At 46.1% G+C, this 22,178-nt stretch overlaps 1 long non-coding RNA gene across 1 annotated transcript in view; it reads right to left on the reverse strand.

Moving 5' to 3' along the window:
* Positions 1-22,178, reverse strand: part of LOC134354302 (uncharacterized) — a 37,231-nt gene that overhangs the window by 11,065 nt on the left and 3,988 nt on the right. Inside the window, exon 2 of the long non-coding RNA XR_010019766.1 lies at positions 12,608-12,742. This is a non-coding gene — a long non-coding RNA (uncharacterized LOC134354302). The remainder of the gene's footprint in view (positions 1-12,607; positions 12,743-22,178) is intronic.

Genomic DNA, 22,178 nt, shown 5'->3' on the forward strand with positions numbered 1-22,178 from the left:
GTTAAAGCTGTGTGAGCATAAAATATAAACTCATTTAACTTCACATAGTTTACTTCACGGAGCTCACCAGCTGTTATTATATACAAATGACTAGAAACAACATAAAACTGAACTGAGCAAAGATCTCCTTAACAATCCCTTCCATAAGTGGACTGTTGGAATCATTCATCACTATCAATCATCTTCTTTCTAGGAAGGATAACCAAATTTTCTAGTCCTGCTTCATAATAAGAGGAGAAAAATGGCCAGTTTGGAAGCTGTAATTAATCATGGACTTTGTTGATGACTATAATTTATAAAAACGTGACTTCCAGTTCAAGCATCTGACGAGTATTAGCTTGACTACAAGATACAATCTCAGCCTTGTTACCCTATCGACTGTTATAGTTATGAAGCAACTTAGCATCCGAGTTTGGCTTCATCTGTTTACTTCAGAGCAGCACAGACTCGTAACAATCTGACAAGGTCATCAAAACGAAGCGACTGGACAGGAGAAAATGCAAATGGGATTTACCTGGAAGTTGCCCAGAATGAGGGATTTCAATTATCGGGAGAGTTTAGATAAGCTGTACTTGTCTTCCTTGGAAAGGAGAGGATTACACAAAATAATGATGGGTATAGATTGGGTAGATAGTAGGAAACATGTATAATGCGAGAAGCATAGGTCTTGGGTAAAGGGTTCAGAGGGGGTCATCTTTCACTTAGAGCAGGGGTCCCCAACCTCTTTTGCACCGCGGAATGGTTTATTACTGACAATATTCTTGCGGACCGGCCAACCGGGGGTGGGGGGGGACAGGGGGTAGGGTTGCCAACGGACAAGAGTAGCAGTCAAATATGTTGAGTTTGTCCCAGGACTACCATGACCATGAGGTCTTGCACGGGCACGGGCACCAGTGCGCATGCGTGTACGTGCCAAATTTTTTCTACAAATCGTTTTGGTAATTCTGTTCGGCAGTGGGGGGGGGGCGGGGGGTTGTTAATCACGACCGGAATATAGGTGATAAGTGGCTAATACACTCAATTTCGTTTCTGAAAGGGTTTATCAAACAAATTTAATATTAAACACACAGTGCATGTTTTCCTCGCAGGAATATAGTGATAAGTCAATTACAAGTCACTTATAAGTCAATAGAATCATAATATTCTAAGTAACGTTTGGATATTAACACACAGCACATATTTTCCCCGTATGAACATATAAAATCATTGCTACACACCAATATTGCTGAATCAGTGGGAGCCCTGGGCTTGTTTCCCTGCAACAAGACAGTCCTATCGACGGTTGATGGGAGACAGCGATACTCGAAGGGGGTTCCTTATGTCCAGTCTATTCCGTAATTTAGTTTTCGTTGCATTCATTGCAGAGATATGTTGGAAATGGAAGCAACGTTTTCGGTGCTTTCGTGGCTATCTCAGGATATTTAGCCTTGACTTTGATCCAGACTGCCGGCAGAGATGTTATGTCAAACATATTTTTCAGCCCGCCGTCAATTGCAAGCTCGAGGAGTTGATCTTCTTCCCGCGCTGACATGGATGACGCATGCGTAATGACCTCGTGTGCGTTCAAGCTCAACTGTGGCCGTGACAGAGAATGAGGAAAGGCGCAGCTGACTTACATCGCCAAGTCATATCGTTTCCTCACGGCCCGGTAGCACATGCTTTGCGGCCCGGTGGTTGGGGACCGCTGACCTAGAGTGCGGTTTGAATCTGGAACACACTGTTCAAGGGGATGGTTGGAGTAGATACTCTCAAAACAAGAAATACCTTGATGAATGCTTGAACTTCAACACAGAGAAGGCTGTGGACCAAGTGCAGATAAATGTGGAAGTATACTTAATGGGCGATGTGGATTTAGTGGGCTATAGCCTTTCTGTCTGCACTGTACAACTTGATCACTCATCAATCAATAATCAATAATGAAAGGCTTAAAAAGCTCACCTATTCATATTTTATCAGAATGGAAAGAACCCAAAGACAAGATTTTTAATTAAACAAGAATAAGAACAGATTAAATGTGTGAAAATCAAAAACAACTGCTGGAAATCTGAAATTAAAGAGTGAAAATGCAGGAAATTCTTTTTCCAGCCAGCAGCAATCTTGTCACTGGTGCTGGTATCTTCACCCTTTCAACTGGGGGGGGGGGGTGGCTGAGTTCATGACTGAGACAGACAGTACAGCACAGCATATAAGGGTTAACTGGCAAGAAATCAGAATGCACAATGCCACCTTTTTGTGTGCAATGCAGTTCAATCTCTATGAAAAAAACCATTTGTGAATGAAAATCAATGACATGGTGACGATGCTTTTGGTCCCAGGTTCATTTCAAGTGTCTGCGATTTAACTCACAAAGGATAAAATGAGATCACACTGTGAACTCAGGATGCTCAGAAACAGATTAGGATGCTACTTCACTTGAAAGTCAATTTAGGTCCCTGGATTGTGGGAAGGGATGCTGCACATCCCGCAAATGCAAGGGACACTGGCTTCCTCTATATTAGAGAGAAAAATCACAGGTTGGATGATTGTTTTGCAGAGCACTTATACTCAATCCACAAGGGTGACCCTGAGCATATCACTTAAACTCACCATCCCACTCTGACTTTCCTGCTGTGGTCTCCTGCTCTGTTATTGTATTGAAGCACAATGTAACAGTGGTGGACACCACCTCATCCACCTGAAAGGCATGTAGCAGCCTTTCTGACAATACTCAATTTCGTAACTTCAAATAACTCACTCTTTCTTTCTGCCTGCCACCATTTCGACTCAGATTTTCTTTCCCTATTTGTCTTGTCATATGGCTTCCTGGGCGTGTTGCACAGCCCTACAATTAGCAAAACATTACACAGACAAAGCAGCAGAATCTGATACTAACTGTTTCATAACTGCTACATGCATGTATTTGGTCTCACCCTATCAGTGATATTTCCTTTGTTCTACCCATCCCTCCTCCATTGGCTCTACCAATGAAAACAAACTTACTTTCTCTCTTTCCCAGTTCTGATGAAGTGTTAATGGCCAAAAATGTTAAATGTTTCTCTTGCCACAGATATTGTTTCCTGCTGAGTGTTTCCTGCGTTTTCGGTTTTTATTTCAGGTTTCCAGCATCTGCAGTTTTTCAATTTTCTTTACAAATTATACTTGGGCCAAATGTTTTCCTGGAATGATTTTAAATACTTGTAAGGATTAGAAAGGATTATTTCTAAGTACTTTTATTTTACCTTAACTGAACATGGGGTTGCTCAGTTCTGTCCCAAGAGGTTATAAGGTTGTGGTGATGGGGAAAGGAGGTTAGGAAGTTTGTATTTAGTTGAAACTGCTCCAAAATATGATGGTGCTTATTAGAATCAGATGAAGTGTTCCCAAGCCTAGACATACTTGGTGATTAAATTGCTTACTGGCAAATTCTGAAAGTTTTGTCTAGCATGATACATGTGTGTTGCGTTAACAATCATTTTTATTATTCATTTCACTCTCAGGAAGAAGGTTTCAGTGCCTTGACTGGAATTTACTGCCTATCCCTTAATTGCCTTGAGAAATAGTGTTGAGTACACTTTGTAACTTTCTATTGTCTGTGCAGTAAAGCTCATCGCAGTTCCAGAAGTTAGACACAGCAATGAGAAGTAATGATTAGTGTTATAGAATCTGAACCCACATTCATCCCACATCACCTTCATTCCAGAACAAAGGTCATTCCAACTTTTATCATGGAGCTGCAGTATCCAGTACACAGATGACACTTACAAATAGACACATTCAGAGGCTGAGTTCCAAGACACTATTGACTCAAAGGAATATAAAGGAATAGACCTCACTCTTCCATAAAATAAATCTTGTCTACTATCCTGAGATCACTACACTACAGCAGCCTCAGACAATGAAGTTCCCAACGAGACCCCGGCAAATGTGGATCATTTCCACAGCTACAAAACCACCACTCAACAATAGGAAATATCTTCTTTGTTTTTGGCCATTGGTGAAAGAGCATTGTGAGGGTCAAGAACTAAAACCCCTTCATTGACTATGAGGCAGTGCTGATCTCTGCCACACTGTTTGCTTATGAGACATGAACAACCTTCTGTAGTTCACCTCAAAGTCTTGAAGAGGAAATGCCAATGGTATCTTCCAAGTCCACTGGCAGGAGCAGCAAACCACTATTAGCATCCTCTCCCAGTCTATTGAGTTGGCTCCAGTCAGCAGGTCACGTCAGTCAAATACCTGACACAAGACTCCCAAACCACCCAACTCCAAGCTCCATGGAAGCACGGATAGAGGAAGCAATACAAAGATGTTCTAAAAGCCTCATTGAAAATGTATGAACTCCTGAGAATCCCCTGGCCCATGGCTGCTCAAAGTGGAAAAGAAGTATTCTACATGCTGATGAAAATGTCCAGAGGCACAAAGAAACTCCATGTAAAATGTAGGAGTGCAGCATCTCCCAAGCTACTTGCCTGAATAGCATCCTGTCCTATCTATGACAGGGTCTAAAGATCGAATATTAGTCTGGGGCTAATGAACCACCTGAGGACCCATAGTATTGGAATGGAAGCAGATAATCCTCAATGCCAAGAGATTGTGTCAGAAGAAGAATGCTTAGTTTGTATTTTTTTTCGGTTTTAGTAGGACCTCTCACTGGTCAAATGACTTTTTTTTGTACTGCTTAGTCAAAGGAAATATAACCCTGATTTGCTGAATGGAAACTTGCGTGAAAGAAAGGCATGACATGTGATGAGCATAGGGGATTTCACTGAGGCTACTTGTGCTCTTCCTTTAAGGCAACATGTAGCTTCCTAAGGCACCTAGAAAGAAAATACAAACACTTCCAAGTTGTATCCTACCTGCAAAACTGGCCGTCAATGGTCACATTTCCAAACCAGATTTGCAAATAGAGTGTTTCAGGCCTCAAACAATGCTTTGCTTTGTGTGAAGTAGCCAAATGAACAAGAACTGAGAACGTACCAGAATAATTGCTACCCGAAACAGGCCCCATTGAATTTAACTACTACAGTGTGAACTGAAGCAATACTTTAGATCAACAGATATATAATATTTACACAATGGAGATGTATTATCTGGCATGGACTTAAATGTGATTACGTTGGTTCACACAACTAGCAAGTAAATCATGGAAATTCTTAAAAAACTACAAAGTATAACTTTTAGATTTTCTCATAGCCTAATTCAATAGCAGAATATGCTGTTCAGAAAGACTGCAGAGGCCACCAGAACTTATAATAAATATAGCCCACACTTTTTAATCACAAGTAACAAATGAGCGTTTCTTGAACTCTACAAACCCACCAAGCCATAGAACTATAATTCATTGCCAGAATTACTTTATTTTCTAAGGGTAACACTATACAGAGTAGGTTTACTTTTTAAGTAGAGTGCAATTGATGGGGACAAACATGCGCAGAAAATAGACAAGCAGACATAAGAATTTAGAAAAAAGAGATGACTGCCTGGATCCTCAAGTCTACCGCATCACTCACTATGATCATAGCTGCCCCTGCTCTCATATCTTCTTTTATGCAAAATCCATTGCCCCCAATTCCCCAATCTTTCTAAGTGGTATGTACCTCCCCTGCAATGATCGAGCCTCCGCTACCCGCCAGGTTAGAGAATCCCAGAGATTCACCGCCTTCTGAGTGGGAGTACGACACAATGTTCAACGAAGCCGTACCTTCTCTTTCAGCCACCCAAGGCATGTAACAAATGCAAGTAATCACCATCAATCAAACAAATTTAATGATATAAAACAAAAACAAAAAATTCTGGAAAAGATCAGCAATTCGGGCAGCATTGATGGAAAAAGAAACATGCAATGTTTCAGGACCAGGACCTGTCCTAGAACTGGAAGAGAGATGCAAGTGGGGTTTTCAGTAGGAGGGGAGATGGGGAAGAGGTGTGTAGAACAAAAGAGACATCCATGATAGGATATCGAGGGCAGTTATAAGCACATTAAGATATTCTGTGTGTAATGAGTTACTAATGGAAATATGGTGGGTTTGCCTGGAAGATTAGACTTGAGTATGTAGAATAAGAACAAAAAAAACCGAAACTAGAAAATACTTTAAAAAAATAACCAGCACAGGCAGCATCCATAGAACAAGAAATAGTGTTTCAGATGAGAGGCCCATCATCAGACTTAATAAAAAGAGGTCTTTTAGTCTGGTAGCACTAAAATGTGGTTGAAAAGATAGAGTGAACAAAAATTATTGTGCTCCATCATGCCCTCATAGCCACACTTTACAGATTGCTTACACTGTCAGCTGTTCTACCACTGCAGACATGACCTACAAACACACAGATTCATAGAGCACCACAGCACAGAAACAAGTCCTTCGGCCCATCTAGTCTGTTCCAGAATGGTCTTTTGCCTAGTCCTATTTGCCTGCACATAGACCAGAGCCCACCATACCTCTCTCATCCATGTAGTTATCCAAACTTCTCCAAATGTTACAATTGTCCATCTCTACTACTTCCATTGGCAGCTTGTTCCACACTCACACCACCCTTTGAGTGAAGAAGGTACCCCCCACCCCCAATTCCCCTTAAACATTTCACTTTTCACCCTCTAGTTCTAGTCTCACTCAGCCTAAGAGGACTAAGGCAAATACAGGCAAATACAGACAGGGTCAGCCCAACATCAGTAGTGGGGAAAATACTAGGGACTATTATTAAGGTTGGGAATAACAGACACTTGGAATGTATTAAAAGAATCAAAGTCAGGATGGATGTGCTTGACAAACATACTGTTTTATTAAGATATAGCAAGTGGTATAGATAAAGGAAGAACCAGTGGTAATGTTGTACTTTGATTTTCAGAAAGCCTTTGACAAAGACTTATGAAAAATTAAAGCATATGGTATTGGGGTAATACACTGGCATAGATTGAAAGTTGGTTGACAGAGGGGAGTTGCAGGTGAGTCTGTTTCAGGAAGGCATGAGGCGATTAGTGAGAAACAGCAAGGATTAGTGTTTAGGCCTCAGCTGTTCCATAACTTCTATCAATGATTTGGAAAAGGAAACCAAATGTAATATTTTCAAGTCTGCCCATGATGCTACAACTGGGTGAAATTGTGAGGAGGACTTGCTCATTTGGATATGGAGACTGCCTCATTTTTGGAGGAATCATGAATGGTGCATTATCAGTGAACATTCCTGACAACTGAAGGAAACTGTTGAAGATGTCTGGGCCCACAGCACTACCTTGAGGAACTCCTGCAAAGATGTCCTCCAACCAACACAACCATCTTCCTTTGTGCCAGGTATGATTCCAACCAACAGAAGGTTTTCTCTATGATTCCTTTTGACTCCAGTTTAGCCAGGGTTCTGTGATAGCATACTCAGTTAAATGCTGCCTTACTGTCAAGGCCATATCCTGGTCATTATCCAGGTCTAAGATGATAGGTAGGAAGTAACATTCACCAAGTGCTAGTCAATGTCTATCCAATGAGAAAAATCCAGCATCATCCCCTGGCAGTCATTGGCATCACCAAATCCATCTCTGTCAATATCCTGAGGGTTTCCCTTGACCAGAAACTTAACCAGAGTAATCATATGCACAATGTGGCCACAAACTCAGGCCAGAGGGAAGGAATCTAGTGGCAGATAAATCATCTTCTACCTCCCCAAATATGTGCACCATCAAGTCAAGTCGGGTGTGTGATGGAATATTCCCCACTTGACTGGATGAGTGCAGCTTCAACAACACTCAGGAAACACGACGCAATGTGGGACATAGCAGCCTGCTTGACGGGTACCTACTTGCTCACTCCATCACTGACCACAGTTGCACCAGCTACGGCAATTCATCAAAACATCTTCCAAACCCACAACCTCTCTCAGCTAGGACAATGGCAGCAAAAGCATGGCAACGTCAGCAGCTGGAAGTGGCTCTCCAAGTCGCACACAATTCCAACTTTGTAATATATCGCTGTTCCTCATTGTCACTGTCAATATCCTGGAACTTTCTCCCTTACAGCATAGCAGGCATACACTCCTCAAGGATGCATCAATTCAAGAAGGCAGCTCATCACCTCTTGCAATTAGGGATGGTCGATAAAAATTCTGGCTCAACTTGCGAAGCCCATATCCCTTCAAAGTACAACAACTGTACATCAGTCTGTGGGACAGTTCTCCCGACATAGGCATTACTGACCAAATGCTCGTGATGAGGATTGTGTAAGGTTGATTAGACTAAAAGGATCTGTAACTGTCTGAAGACAATGTCGACATCACTACCAGCTGTGCCAACAGACAGTGACAGATAGGGAGCATAGGGATCAGAGAAGGAACATTATTTTCTGCGTAATCACTTTTCAGTGATGGATCACACTGCCCCATATTTTATACCTGCTGAAGTAAATTGGAAGAACTATGATCAGAGGTATAAAACAGGAGGGTGATCTGCAAATTTACAGTGGTTAATATTAAGATACATCCCACAAACTTCAATTTTCTTCCATTTTCACATCTCATTTAATTCTACATTTGTTTATCTATGTCAAGGACACAAACAACACAGAACAAACCTCTGCCAATCAAAATGGAAATGTTAACAGCGGCCAATGCAATGGTTTTCAAGTGAGCAGGACTGGACTTTTTTAAATATTATTATTCCATAAATATTTGTGGTGCCTTTAAAAATGTGACCACTTACGAGAAAAAATCTTAAACATTAACAGATACATTCTTTATACTACTCTGGGAGAGGAGTCAACAGCGAGTGTTTTCAGAAACACAATTATGTGTTGAGCTTGTTTCTAAGTAAAGTCTTGGAATAACCACAGTACAAGGCATTCATAAAAAATGTTTAGCAGATTTAATATGGGAAAGCCCTCTTGCGTTAATTTCAAGGATCACGGTTCATATTGCTAACTGGAAAATCCGTGACATCACATATTGTAACATTTTTAGTTGAAAGGGAATAGTTTTTTATATAACCATCAAATTAACTCAGTGTTTCCTGGCACAATCAGTTTAGTGTTTCTTCAGAATCAATGAGTTACTCGAGCTGGCTGCTTTCTGTGCCCCAGAAAGCCAATAGATCTTTCACCAGCTGGATGAAGTAAAGAAAACAATTATGTAACTGCACTCCGAGAAGGAAATAAAACAAAGCATAGTGGTCTGCTTTCAGCTTCTCTAGGTACGGTAGGAAAAGCAGGTTACCAAGTGTGCTCTCCTGCAAATCTCTCTCTTCCAGTAACCAGCATTCCAAAATAGCAGTGTTATCAATTTCACAATTGTGTTTATATGTGTGTTGTGTATGTGTGAGGTAACAGGGATTTCTATTTGAATATCAGAGTATACTGAAAAATTCCTGACGAGCCTTTCATGAGTTAGAGGGATAGCAAAACTTAGGCATCGAAGTTTCAGGATAAATATTTTATAATTTTCATAGACTTGTATCTGAAGGACAAAGGCCCCTGTTCAAAACTGTACGGAATTCAATAAATAGTTTGAGTACCTACAAAGTATTATTTGTGAGTAAGGGCACCAATCTGGATCATTGCCTTAAAAACAGGGTGTGATTGCACACATGATTGCTAGCTAAGGATTATATGAAAGGAATTTTTCTTCAATTTAAGTTTTCAATGTACTCGTGGGTTCATCCACTCTTCTCAAAAATCAAAACAGTATTTAGTACGCGATGATGTGTTAATCTAAAGTGTGGTGTATGGCAGCAATGTACCATAAAATATTGTGGTCAAAAATTGAGACTGTGTGCTACAATACTGTTAAGTATGTTGTGGTATAGTATATTTTTTTATGGAGTATTATTTATTAACAATGTCACTTGATACGGTATACTAAGCAGCACTCCAGTGTAATGGAGTTCAACAGTGTACCAAGTTGTGACATGGTACTATGATGGTGACATGCTAGCATAGTGGCTAGCACAATGGTTTCTAGTACCAATGACATGGCGTTCAATTCCTGCTGCTGCCTGTAAGGCATTTATACATTCTCCGGTGACCTCGTGGGTTTTCTCCAGGTGCTCCGCTTTCTCCCACAGTCCAAAGACGTCTCTGTCGGTAGGTTAATTGGCCATTGTAAATTGTCCTGTGATTAGGCCAGGATTAAATCGAAGGATTTCTGGGGGGCTGGAAGGGCCCATTCCACGATGCAGTTCAATAAATAAGTAAGTAAGTAAGTATGGCAATGGTGAAGGTTCTTGGGTTAGTGTTTTACCTAATACTATTTCCCAAAGATGTAATCCTGGTCGCTAAATGAAGTTTGACGATCCATCACATCAAGCCAATGGTACCTTCCACACCTAATGGTACCTTCAGACACCTTCAACGTTTTACGTAAACAACACATTTGTCAAGAGCCCTGCTGTTGTGAGTACTCGCCAATTGCCACCCGGCCCTCCATTTTCAGATCCAGTCTACCTGCACGGGCCTCAGCCGTTGTGCCTGCTCATTCAGGAGAGAATGTGACATTTGAGACTTACACCCTCCAATTTAGATTCCGGATCTTTACATGCTTTACATGTGGTGAGTCAACTGGCCTTCAAGCTCATGGTCCAACTCCCCAGGATTATAAATCAGACTTCCCAGAGTACTTTGTCAGGGCAACTTATAAATGAAGGCTGATGAGCAAACCCACAGAGAAGCTTGTAAATCCAACTATAGTGCCATATCTGTGGCCAAAGTTATACCCCTACTGCAGTAGAGTCAGTTTGACATTGCTCCTTGTAGTTCAACAAGTTGCTAACTTGTGATTGGAACATGGCAGGCACAAGATGCAAAGAAAACACAGGATAATTACTTAGGGTTGAATTGCAGTGAGCTGATTAAATGTGGACATATTAAATGTTACATAGTGAGATTCTGCATGTTATTATAGTTGGTATAAAGGCTTATGTAATGCAATATGGTAGCCCAAACAGAGTAGGATTTAGGTCACTAGATAAGTGGAGCAGCATGACTGAAATGACATGGAATTTTCTTTGGTTGATGTGTAGAATCAGGGTTTGGCCATTCAGGACCAAGATGATGCACAACATTGGTTAGCATCTTTGCAATAATCTTGCCAAGGTCCTGCTCTCTTGTTTTAATTTATTCTCCCATTCACCACAGCATTTCCATCGCTACCCATCTCCTCAATGCCAATTACACTTTCATCTTCAGTGCCCTGATCTGAATCAAAACTATTTCAGTGGCTGCTCCCCCTGTGACGGTCCCTATTTTTGTGCTCTTCAGCCCAAGAACTGGTAATTTGAAAAGATATGGTGAGCAATTTGTTTATCTATTCACCTCCATGTCTGGTAGGACCACATAAAGCACATTCTCATCTGCCAAAATTAGTTCTTGATCCTATGCCCCGATAAGTGGTGAGCAATTTTGTGGGAGTAATCCAGGAGCAGAAGTGAAGATGGATAGTCAGCTGAAACTAAAGAAAGAGCTGAGACAGAGGGCAGTAGAAGACTGCCCAGTACATACCATCATCTTAAATCACTCTCTCCAGCTCCTTCACCCTCACATCCAAAAATAAGACCTTGTACTAATATAAGGCATTCCACTGCCCCTTCAAGGCATCCTGAAGTGCTTTACAGCCAATGGAATACTTTATTGCTGTGATGCAGGAAATGCAGATAAAGTCCATAACCAGTTCCAACAAACAGCAACTAGATCATTTGTTTAGTGGTAGTGATGGAGGAATAAATATTTTCCAGACCACTAATTACAATATACCCACTCTTCTTGAGACGTGCCATGGGATATTTGGTATTCATTTAACAGAGCAAGTTTGGCCTCAATTTAATGTCTCATCAAAAAGAGTGAGAAAATGATGGATTGTCATAGTTATGGGACCTTTACTAATTGCCTCCTCTCTCTACTGCACATGGCTTAACTTTTTCTATTGCCCTCTGTCGCAACTCTTCCTCCAGTTTCAGCTGACTATCCTATCTTTGCTCGTGCTCCCTGGATTACTCCCACAAAATTGCTCACCATTCAACCTGGTTTTCTCTCCTCTCTACTTTTCCCTTCGCCTTCAGCTTTAACATGGTTCCTTCAAGCCTTGAAAACACGTATCCCACCTCCAAATTCTTACTGGTTTGCAAAGTTTTTAGAAGTATTGTTGACCTCTAAAGTTGCTGCCATCTTTCCTCAATACCATATTTGGTTCTCTCTAAGTAGGTTTTCATCTCTGATAGTAAGAAGGTTCTGTCAGAGGACTGAAGCACTTTTCAGCAGCTGTGCAAGTCTGGATACTGGGAAAGTTTTGCAGCCATTACACAAGGGTAAGACTCGATTACAAACATTTTCTATGGACTGTCAAAAGTTTAATTGTTATCAACCATCAATTTATATTTTAGAAGTACCTTTAATTCATCTGCACAAGTGCAATGGAGGTTTGGGAGTCTGACAGACAGATGCAGGATCTCTTGCTGTAGGAAACAGAGTGAACTGGACTCCTGTAAAAATACACCGAGGTTCAAAGGTGGAGATATCGGAAAGGTGGCACGTGGAGAGTGTGGTGGGAGGACTGCAGTGGGCAGGAAAATCTGGAAAGGGAAGGTATATTTCTTTGCAATGCCCTTTGTCACTCATTAGCACGGTCTTTGAAACCCGAGCTGTATTTTAAAAACAGGTACCTCCTGAACAAGTTCGGAGATGGAAGCCAATTGGATTGCTGAAACCAGGTACCTATGGCCATTTTAAATCTCCACCTGTCCACATTCTTGCAGCTTCCCTGGTTTAAATTCATCCCCTTTGCTTGCAGTTCAAACCTGCGGATTTAGAAACTCCATTTCAGTTGGTGCATGAAGCATATTCTTCTTAATAAAAATTAGCAATGATGGAAGCCTTAGGGGCACACAGACAGAAAAAGCCTGAGGCCAGGGGGCAGAGCTGGGAAAAGGGTAGGGGCAAGGGGAGCAGAATGAAGTGGAAAGCAACCAAGGTGAAGTGGAAGTGGTAGGCATTGACTGCATAAGACAAAAGGAAGAGGTAGGCATTGACTGCACAGGACATATGGGAGAGGTTAGTATTCATTTCAAGAGGTCTAGAATACAAGAGCAGGGATGTGATGCTGGGGGTTTATAAGGCACTGGCGAGGCCTCACCTTGAATATTGTGCAGTTTTGGGCTCTTCATCTTTTGAATGTTGAAAGGCCTAGACAGAGTAGATGTGGAAAGAATATTTCCCATGGTGGGGGAGTCTAGGACAAGAGGGCACAGCCTCAGGATAGAGGGGCATCCATTTCAAAGAGTGATGAGAAGAAATTTCTTTAGCCAGAGGGTGGTGAATTTGTGGAATTTATTACTATGGGCTATGGAGGCCTGGTCATTGGGTACATTTAAGGCAGAGCTTGATAGGTTCTTGATTGGACATCAAAGGCTAAGGGGAGAAGGCCGGGGAGTGGGGCTAAGGAAGGGGTAAAAAGGATCAGCCATGATTGAATGACAGAGCAGACTTGGCGGGCCAAATGGCTTAATTCTGCACTTCTCTCTTATGGCCTTATAGGTTGGTATTGACTGAACAGGACATGTAGGAGAGGTAGGCATTGACTAAATAGGACATGCAGGAGAGGTAGACATTGACTGCACAGGACACATGGGAGAGGTAGACATTGACAGCACAGTGCATAAGAGAGAAACAGACATTGGCTGCACAGATCTAATGGAGATCAATTTTGTAAGAAACCTGCAAAATAAAAGTTCTCCAATGTACATGACTATCCCATGCTATAATGATTATCACCAACAAAGTGCATCAATTGTCAGCCGGGAGTGGCTAAGATGGTAAATATAGTCCCTTCAATGAACTTGATTCCCAGTGAAATGTGCAAGTGTGTTGTGGAGGGTTGGGGAACCCCTAACGCCCTGCAGGGTTGGGGTCCAGAAGAGGAATAAGTGTGTAATGTGCTGCATATGGCACCTCTATATTAGTGATGAACAGCCAGCTTCCCTGGAGCAAGACTCCTTTGGCTTCTGGAGAACCAAAAACAGCTCCTGCGTCTATTGAGCAGAGCAAACTGTTCACAAGTATCCCCCTGTTGCTCAAAGAGGATGTGGAAAAGACTATTCTGCTTATGGCTAGAATTTGTGCCCCTCAAAGACATCAAATTGCTCCCAGGCAACGTATCACTGCTCCTTGAAATTTCTCTCATCTGCTGGGCGTTCAGCTAGATCAGGGTGAGACGGCAAACTAGGGGAAAGAATTTGTGAGACCCATCAATGCCCTCACTTGAATCAGTTGAACTGTCACCTGAATCAGTAAGTGGTCCGATGTGGATGCTGCTGATCCCCTGGTGTGTGCACCATGGTCTCCTGTCTCCACACAACCTCCTGCAAATCCTTACACTATTTGAGCAGTCACGCCTAACAGCTTACTAACCATCTTGCCGTGCAACAATTTTGTAACATTCGGAAAGCACTCCAATCATGGCGGTCCTCCGAAACAGGACAGATCTAGCATTTGCTAAGTACTGCACTAGTCTGCCAGTGCCTGGGTAACTCCCGAGTGCATCGCTCTCAGCTAATTTGTTTATCCTTGTTGTGCCTATCTCTGAAGTGGTTCTATAGAACACTGCTGGTCACCATCATCCTCCCCTTCCTCCTACGAATCTCTTGCCATTTCCTTCGGAAGCTCACACTCTGACTGCTCTATATTACGGAACTTGGGGTGGGGGGGGGGGGAGAGAGAAGAACTTACTTCATATTCTGCAAGAACAATGCAGAAGACAATCACACTTGTTTGTCAGCTCCTCCAAAAACAGCATTATCCTCTGGTTATAAGAAAGTCTCAAGCATATAGTAGGTGTGTAGAGCACAGAATTTAGAAGGAGGCCTACAATCGAGATAATAAAATTGTTGATGAACGTGTCATTTACGACTGTACTGCAGTGGGGCAGATAGGCTCAGTACCACAGTGAGGGAGCAGGATCTCCAGTACCGCAGTGAGGGAGCAGGTATGCCCAGTACCACAGTGAGGGAGCAGGTATACCCAGTACCACAGTGAGGAAGCAGAATGCCCAGTACCACAGTGAGGGAGTAGGATGCCCAGTACCACAGTGAGGGACACACATAAAAGTTGCTGGTGAACGCAGCAGGCCAGGCAGCATCTCTAGGAAGAGGTACCGTTGATGTTTTGGGCCGAGACCCTTCTCAGGACAGGGTGCAGGTATGCCCAGTACCACAGTGAGGGAATAGGTATGCCCAGTACCACAGTGAGGGAGCAGGTATGCCCAGTGCCACAGTGAGGGAGCAGGTATGCCCAGTGCCACAGTGAGGGAGCAGGTATGCCCAGCACCACAGTGACGGAGCAGGTATACCCAGTATCACGGTGAGGGAGCAGATATGCCCAGATCACGGTGAGGGAGCAGGTATGCCCAGTACCAGAGTGAGAGAGCAGGATGCCCAGTACCACAGTGAGGGAGCAGGTATACCCAGCACCACAGTGAGGGAGCAGGTATGCCCAGTATCACAGTGAGAGAGCAGATATGCCCAGATCACAGTGAGGGAGCAGATATGCCCAGCACCACAGTGAGGGAGCAGATATGCCCAGTACCACAGTGAGGGAGCAAATATGCCCAGTACCACAGTGAGGGACCAGATATGCCCAATACCACAATGAGAAACACACATAAAAGTTGCTGGCGAACACAGCAGGCCAGGCAACATCTCTGGGAAGAGGTACAGTCGACTTTTTGGGCCGAGACCCTTCTCAGGACAGGGTGCAGGTATGCCCAGTACCACAGTGAGGGAGCAGGTATGCCCAGTACCACAGTGAGGGAGCCGGTATGCCCAGTACCACAGTGAGGGAGCAGGATACCCAGTACCACAGTGAGGAAGCAGGTATACCCAGTACCACAGTGAGGGACAGGTATGCCCAATACCACAGTGAGGGGACAGAATGCCCAGTACCACAGTGAGGGAGCAGGATGCCCAGTACCACTGTGAGGGAACAGGTATACCCAGTACCACAGTGAGGGAGCAAAATGCCCAGTACCACAGTGAGGAAGCAGATATGACCAATACCACAGTGAGGGACACACATAAAAGTTGCTGGTGAACGCAGCAGGCCAGGCAGCATATCCAGGAAGAGGTACAGTCGACGTTTTGGGCCAAGACCCTTCTCAGGCAGGGTGCAGGTATGCACAGTACCACCGTGAGGGACAGGTATGCCCAGTACCACAGTAAGGGAGCAGGTATGGCCAGTACTACAGTGAGGTAGCAGGCATGCCCAGTACCACAGTGAGGGAGCTGGTAGGCCCAGTACCACAGTGAGATAGCAGGAATGCCCAATACCACCGTGAGGGAGCAGAATGCTCAGTACCACAGTGAGGGAGCAGATATGACCAATACCACCGTGAGGGAGCAGAATGCCCAGAATCACAGTGAGGGAGCAGATATGCCCAGTACCACAGTGAGGGAGCAGGATACCCAGTACCACAGTGAGGGAGCAGAATGCCCAATACCACTGTGAGGGAGCAGGATACTCAGTACCACAGTGAGGGAGCAGATATGCCCAGTACCACAGTGAGGGAGCAGAATGCCCAGTACCACAGTGAGGGACATGTATGCCCAATACCACAGTGAGGGGACAGAATGCTCAATACCACTGTGAGGGAGAAGAGTTACCCAATACCACCGTGAGGGAGCAGATATGCCCAGTACCACTGTGAGGGAGCAGATATGCCCAGTACCAGTGTGAGGGAGCAGATATGCCCAGTACCACTGTGAGGGAGCAGATATGCCCAGTACCACAGTGAGGGAGCAGATATGCCCAGTACCACAGTGAGGGAGCAGGTATACCCAGTACCACAGTGAGGGAGCACGTATGCCCAGTACCACAGTGACAGAGCAGGAATGCCTAGTATCACAGTGAGGGAGCAGATATGCCCAGTACCACAGTGAGGGAGCAGGTATACCCAGTACCACAGTGAGGGAGCAGGTATACCCAGTACCACAGTGAGGGAGCAGGTATACCCAGTACCACAGTGACAGAGCAGGAATGCCCAGTATCACAGTGAGGGAGCAGATATGCCCAGTACCACAGTGAGGGAGCAGGTATACCCAGTACCACAGTGAGGGAGCAGGTATACCCAGTACCACAGTGACAGAGCAGGAATGCCCAGTATCACAGTGAGGGAGCAGATATGCCCAGTACCACAGTGAGGGAGCAGGTGTACCCAGTACTACAGTGAGGGAGCAGGTATACCCAGTACCACAGTGAGGGAGCAGATATGCCCAGTACCACAGTGAGGGAGCAGATATGACCAATACCACCGTGAGGGAGCAGAATGCCCAGAATCACAGTGAGGGAGCAGATATGCCCAGTACCACAGTGAGGGAGCAGGATACCCAGTACCACAGTGAGGGAGCAGAATGCCCAATACCACAATGAGAAACACACATAAAAGTTGCTGGAGAACACAGCAGGCCAGGCAACATCTCTGGGAAGAGGTACAGTCGACTTTTTGGGCCGAGACCCTTCTCAGGACAGGGTGCAGGTATGCCCAGTACCACAGTGAGGGAGCAGGTATGCCCAGTACCACAGTGAGGGAGCCGGTATGCCCAGTACCACAGTGAGGGAGCAGGATACCCAGTACCACAGTGAGGAAGCAGGTATACCCAGTACCACAGTGAGGGACAGGTATGCCCAGTACCACAGTGAGGGAGCAGGATGCCCAGTACCACAGTGAGGGAGCAGAATGCCCAGTACCACAGTGAGGGAGCAGGTATACCCAGTACCACAGTGAGGGAGCAAAATGCCCAGTACCACAGTGAGGGAGCAGATATGACCAATACCACAGTGAGGGACACACATAAAAGTTGCTGGTGAACGCAGCAGGCCAGGCAGCATCTCCAGGAAGAGGTACAGTCGACGTTTTGGGCCAAGACCCTTCTCAGGCAGGGTGCAGGTATGCCCAGTACCACCGTGAGGGACAGGTATGCCCAGTACCACAGTAAGGGAGCATGTATGGCCAGTACTACAGTGAGGTAGCAGGCATGCCCAGTACCACAGTGAGGGAGCTGGTAGGCCCAGTACCATAGTGAGATAGCAGGAATGCCCAATACCACCGTGAGGGAGCAGAATGCTCAGTACCACAGTGAGGGAGCAGATATGACCAATACCACCGTGAGGGAGCAGAATGCCCAGAATCACAGTGAGGGAGCAGATATGCCCAGTACCACAGTGAGGGAGCAGGATACCCAGTACCACAGTGAGGGAGCAGAATGCCCAATACCACTGTGAGGGAGCAGGATACTCAGTACCACAGTGAGGGAGCAGATATGCCCAGTACCACAGTGAGGGAGCAGAATGCCCAGTACCACAGTGAGGGACATGTATGCGCAATACCACTGTGAGGGAGAAGAGTTACCCAATACCACTGTGAGGGAGCAGATATGCCCAGTACCAGTGTGAGGGAGCAGATATGCCCAGTACCAGTGTGAGGGAGCAGATATGCCCAGTACCACTGTGAGGGAGCAGATATGCCCAGTACCACAGTGAGGGAGCAGATATGCCCAGTACCACAGTGAGGGAGCAGATATGCCCAGTACCACAGTGAGGGAGCACGTATGCCCAGTACCACAGTGACAGAGCAGGAATGCCTAGTATCACAGTGAGGGAGCAGATATGCCCAGTACCACAGTGAGGGAGCAGGTATACCCAGTACCACAGTGAGGGAGCAGGTATACCCAGTACCACAGTGAGGGAGCAGGTATACCCAGTACCACAGTGACAGAGCAGGAATGCCCAGTATCACAGTGAGGGAGCAGATATGCCCAGTACCACAGTGAGGGAGCAGGTATACCCAGTACCACAGTGAGGGAGCAGATATGCCCAGTACCACAGTGAGGGAGCAGGTGTACCCAGTACTACAGTGAGGGAGCAGGTATACCCAGTACCACAGTGAGGGAGCAGATATGCCCAGTACCACAGTGAGGGAGCAGATATGACCAATACCACCGTGAGGGAGCAGAATGCCCGGAATCACAGTGAGGGAGCAGATATGCCCAGTACCACAGTGAGGGAGCAGGATACCCAGTACCACAGTGAGGGAGCAGAATGCCCAATACCACAATGAGAAACACACATAAAAGTTGCTGGAGAACACAGCAGGCCAGGCAACATCTCTGGGAAGAGGTACAGTCGACTTTTTGGGCCGAGACCCTTCTCAGGACAGGGTGCAGGTATGCCCAGTACCACAGTGAGGGAGCAGGTATGCCCAGTACCACAGTGAGGGAGCCGGTATGCCCAGTACCACAGTGAGGGAGCAGGATACCCAGTACCACAGTGAGGAAGCAGGTATACCCAGTACCACAGTGAGGGACAGGTATGCCCAATACCACAGTGAGGGGACAGAATGCCCAGTACCACAGTGAGGGAGCAGGATGCCCAGTACCACTGTGAGGGAACAGGTATACCCAGTACCACAGTGAGGGAGCAAAATGCCCAGTACCACAGTGAGGGAGCAGATATGACCAATACCACAGTGAGGGACACACATAAAAGTTGCTGGTGAACGCAGCAGGCCAGGCAGCATCTCCAGGAAGAGGTACAGTCGACGTTTTGGGCCAAGACCCTTCTCAGGCAGGGTGCAGGTATGGCCAGTACTACAGTGAGGTAGCAGGCATGCCCAGTACCACAGTGAGGGAGCTGGTAGGCCCAGTACCACAGTGAGATAGCAGGAATGCCCAATACCACCGTGAGGGAGCAGAATGCTCAGTACCACAGTGAGGGAGCAGATATGACCAATACCACCGTGAGGGAGCAGAATGCCCAGAATCACAGTGAGGGAGCAGATATGCCCAGTACCACAGTGAGGGAGCAGGATACCCAGTACCACAGTGAGGGAGCAGAATGCCCAATACCACTGTGAGGGAGCAGGATACTCAGTACCACAGTGAGGGAGCAGATATGCCCAGTACCACAGTGAGGGAGCAGAATGCCCAGTACCACAGTGAGGGACATGTATGCGCAATACCACTGTGAGGGAGAAGAGTTACCCAATACCACTGTGAGGGAGCAGATATGCCCAGTACCACTGTGAGGGAGCAGATATGCCCAGTACCACAGTGAGGGAGCAGATATGCCCAGTACCACAGTGAGTGAGCAGATATGCCCAGTACCACAGTGAGGGAGCACGTATGCCCAGTACCACAGTGACAGAGCAGGAATGCCTAGTATCACAGTGAGGGAGCAGATATGCCCAGTACCACAGTGAGGGAGCAGGTATACCCAGTACCACAGTGAGGGAGCAGGTATACCCAGTACCACAGTGAGGGAGCAGGTATACCCAGTACCACAGTGACAGAGCAGGAATGCCCAGTATCACAGTGAGGGAGCAGATATGCCCAGTACCACAGTGAGGGAGCAGGTATACCCAGTACCACAGTGAGGGAGCAGGTATACCCAGTACCACAGTGACAGAGCAGGAATGCCCAGTATCACAGTGAGGGAGCAGATATGCCCAGTACCACAGTGAGGGAGCAGGTGTACCCAGTACTACAGTGAGGGAGCAGGTATACCCAGTACCACAGTGAGGGAGCAGATATGCCCAGTACCACAGTGAGGGACAAGTATGCCCAATACCACAGTGAGGGGACAGAATGCCCAGTACCACAGTGAGGGAGCAGGATGCCCAGTAACACAGTGAGGGAGCAGGTATGCCCAGTACCACAGAGAGAGAGCGAATGCCCAGTACCACTGTGAGGGAGCATGAATACCCAGTACCACAGTGAGGGAGCCAGTATGCCCAGTACCACAGTGAGGGAGCAGGATACCCAGTACCACAGTGAGGGAGCAGGTATACCCAGTACCACAGTGAGGGACAAGTATGCCCAATACGACAGTGAGGGGACAGAATGCCCAGTACCACATTGAGGGGACAGAATGCCTAGTACCACAGTGAGGGAGCAGGATGCCCAGTAACACAGTGAGAGAGCAGGTATGCCCAGTACCACAGTGAGTGACAGGTATGCCGAATACCACAGTGAGGGGACAGAATGCCCAATACCACTGTGAGGGAGAAGAGTTACCCAATACCACAGTGAGGGAGCAGGATACCCAATACCACAGTGAGGGAGCAGATATGCCCAGTACCACAGTGAGGGAGCAGAATGCCCAGTACCACAGTGAGGGAGCAGATATGCCCAGTACCACAGTGAGAGACCGCATAAAATTTGCTGGTGAACGCAGCAGGCCAGGCAACATTGGTACAGTCGACGTTTTGGGCCGAGACCCTTCTCAGGACAGGGTGCAGGTATGCACAGTACCACAGTGAGGGAGCAGGATGCCCAGTACCACAGTGAGAGAGCAGAATGCCCATTACCACTGTGAGGGAGCATGAATACCCAGTACCACAGTGAGGGAGCCAGTATGCCCAGTACCACAGTGAGGGAGCAGGATACCCAGTACCACAGTAAGGAAGCAGGTATACCCAGTACCACAGTGAGGGGACAGAATACCCAGTACCACAGTGAGGGACAAGTATGCCCAGTACCACAGTGAGGGACAAGTATGCCCAATACCACAGTGAGGGGACAGAATGCCCAGTACCACATTGAGGGGACAGAATGCCCAGTACCACAGTGAGGGAGCAGGATGCCCAGTAACACAGTGAGGGAGCAGGTATGCCCAGTACCACAGTGAGGGACAGGTATGCCCAATACCACAGTGAGGGAGCAGGATACCCAATACCACAGTGAGGGAGCAGGATGCCCAATACCACTGTGAGGGAGCAGGATGCCCAATACCACTGTGAGGGAGCAGGTATACCCAGTACCACAGTGAGGGGACAGAATACCCAGTACCACAGTGAGGGACAAGTATGCCCAGTACCACAGTGAGGGACAAGTATGCCCACTACCACAGTGAGGGGACAGAATGCCCAGTACCACATTGAGGGGACAGAATGCCCAGTACCACAGTGAGGGAGCAGGATGCCCAGTAACACAGTGAGGGAGCAGGTATGCCCAGTACCACAGTGAGGGACAGGTATGCCCAATACCACAGTGAGGGAGCAGGATACCCAATACCACAGTGAGGGAGCAGGATGCCCAATACCACTGTGAGGGAGCAGGATGCCCAATACCACTGTGAGGGAGCAGGATGCCCAATACCACAGTGAGGGAGCAGGTATACCCAGTACCACAGTGAGGGAGCAAAATGCCCAGTACCACAGTGGGGGAGCAGGACGCCCAGTACCACAGT

The sequence above is a fragment of the Mobula hypostoma genome, chromosome 11 (assembly GCF_963921235.1).
Source record: "Mobula hypostoma chromosome 11, sMobHyp1.1, whole genome shotgun sequence".
Lineage (NCBI taxonomy): Eukaryota > Metazoa > Chordata > Chondrichthyes > Myliobatiformes > Myliobatidae > Mobula > Mobula hypostoma.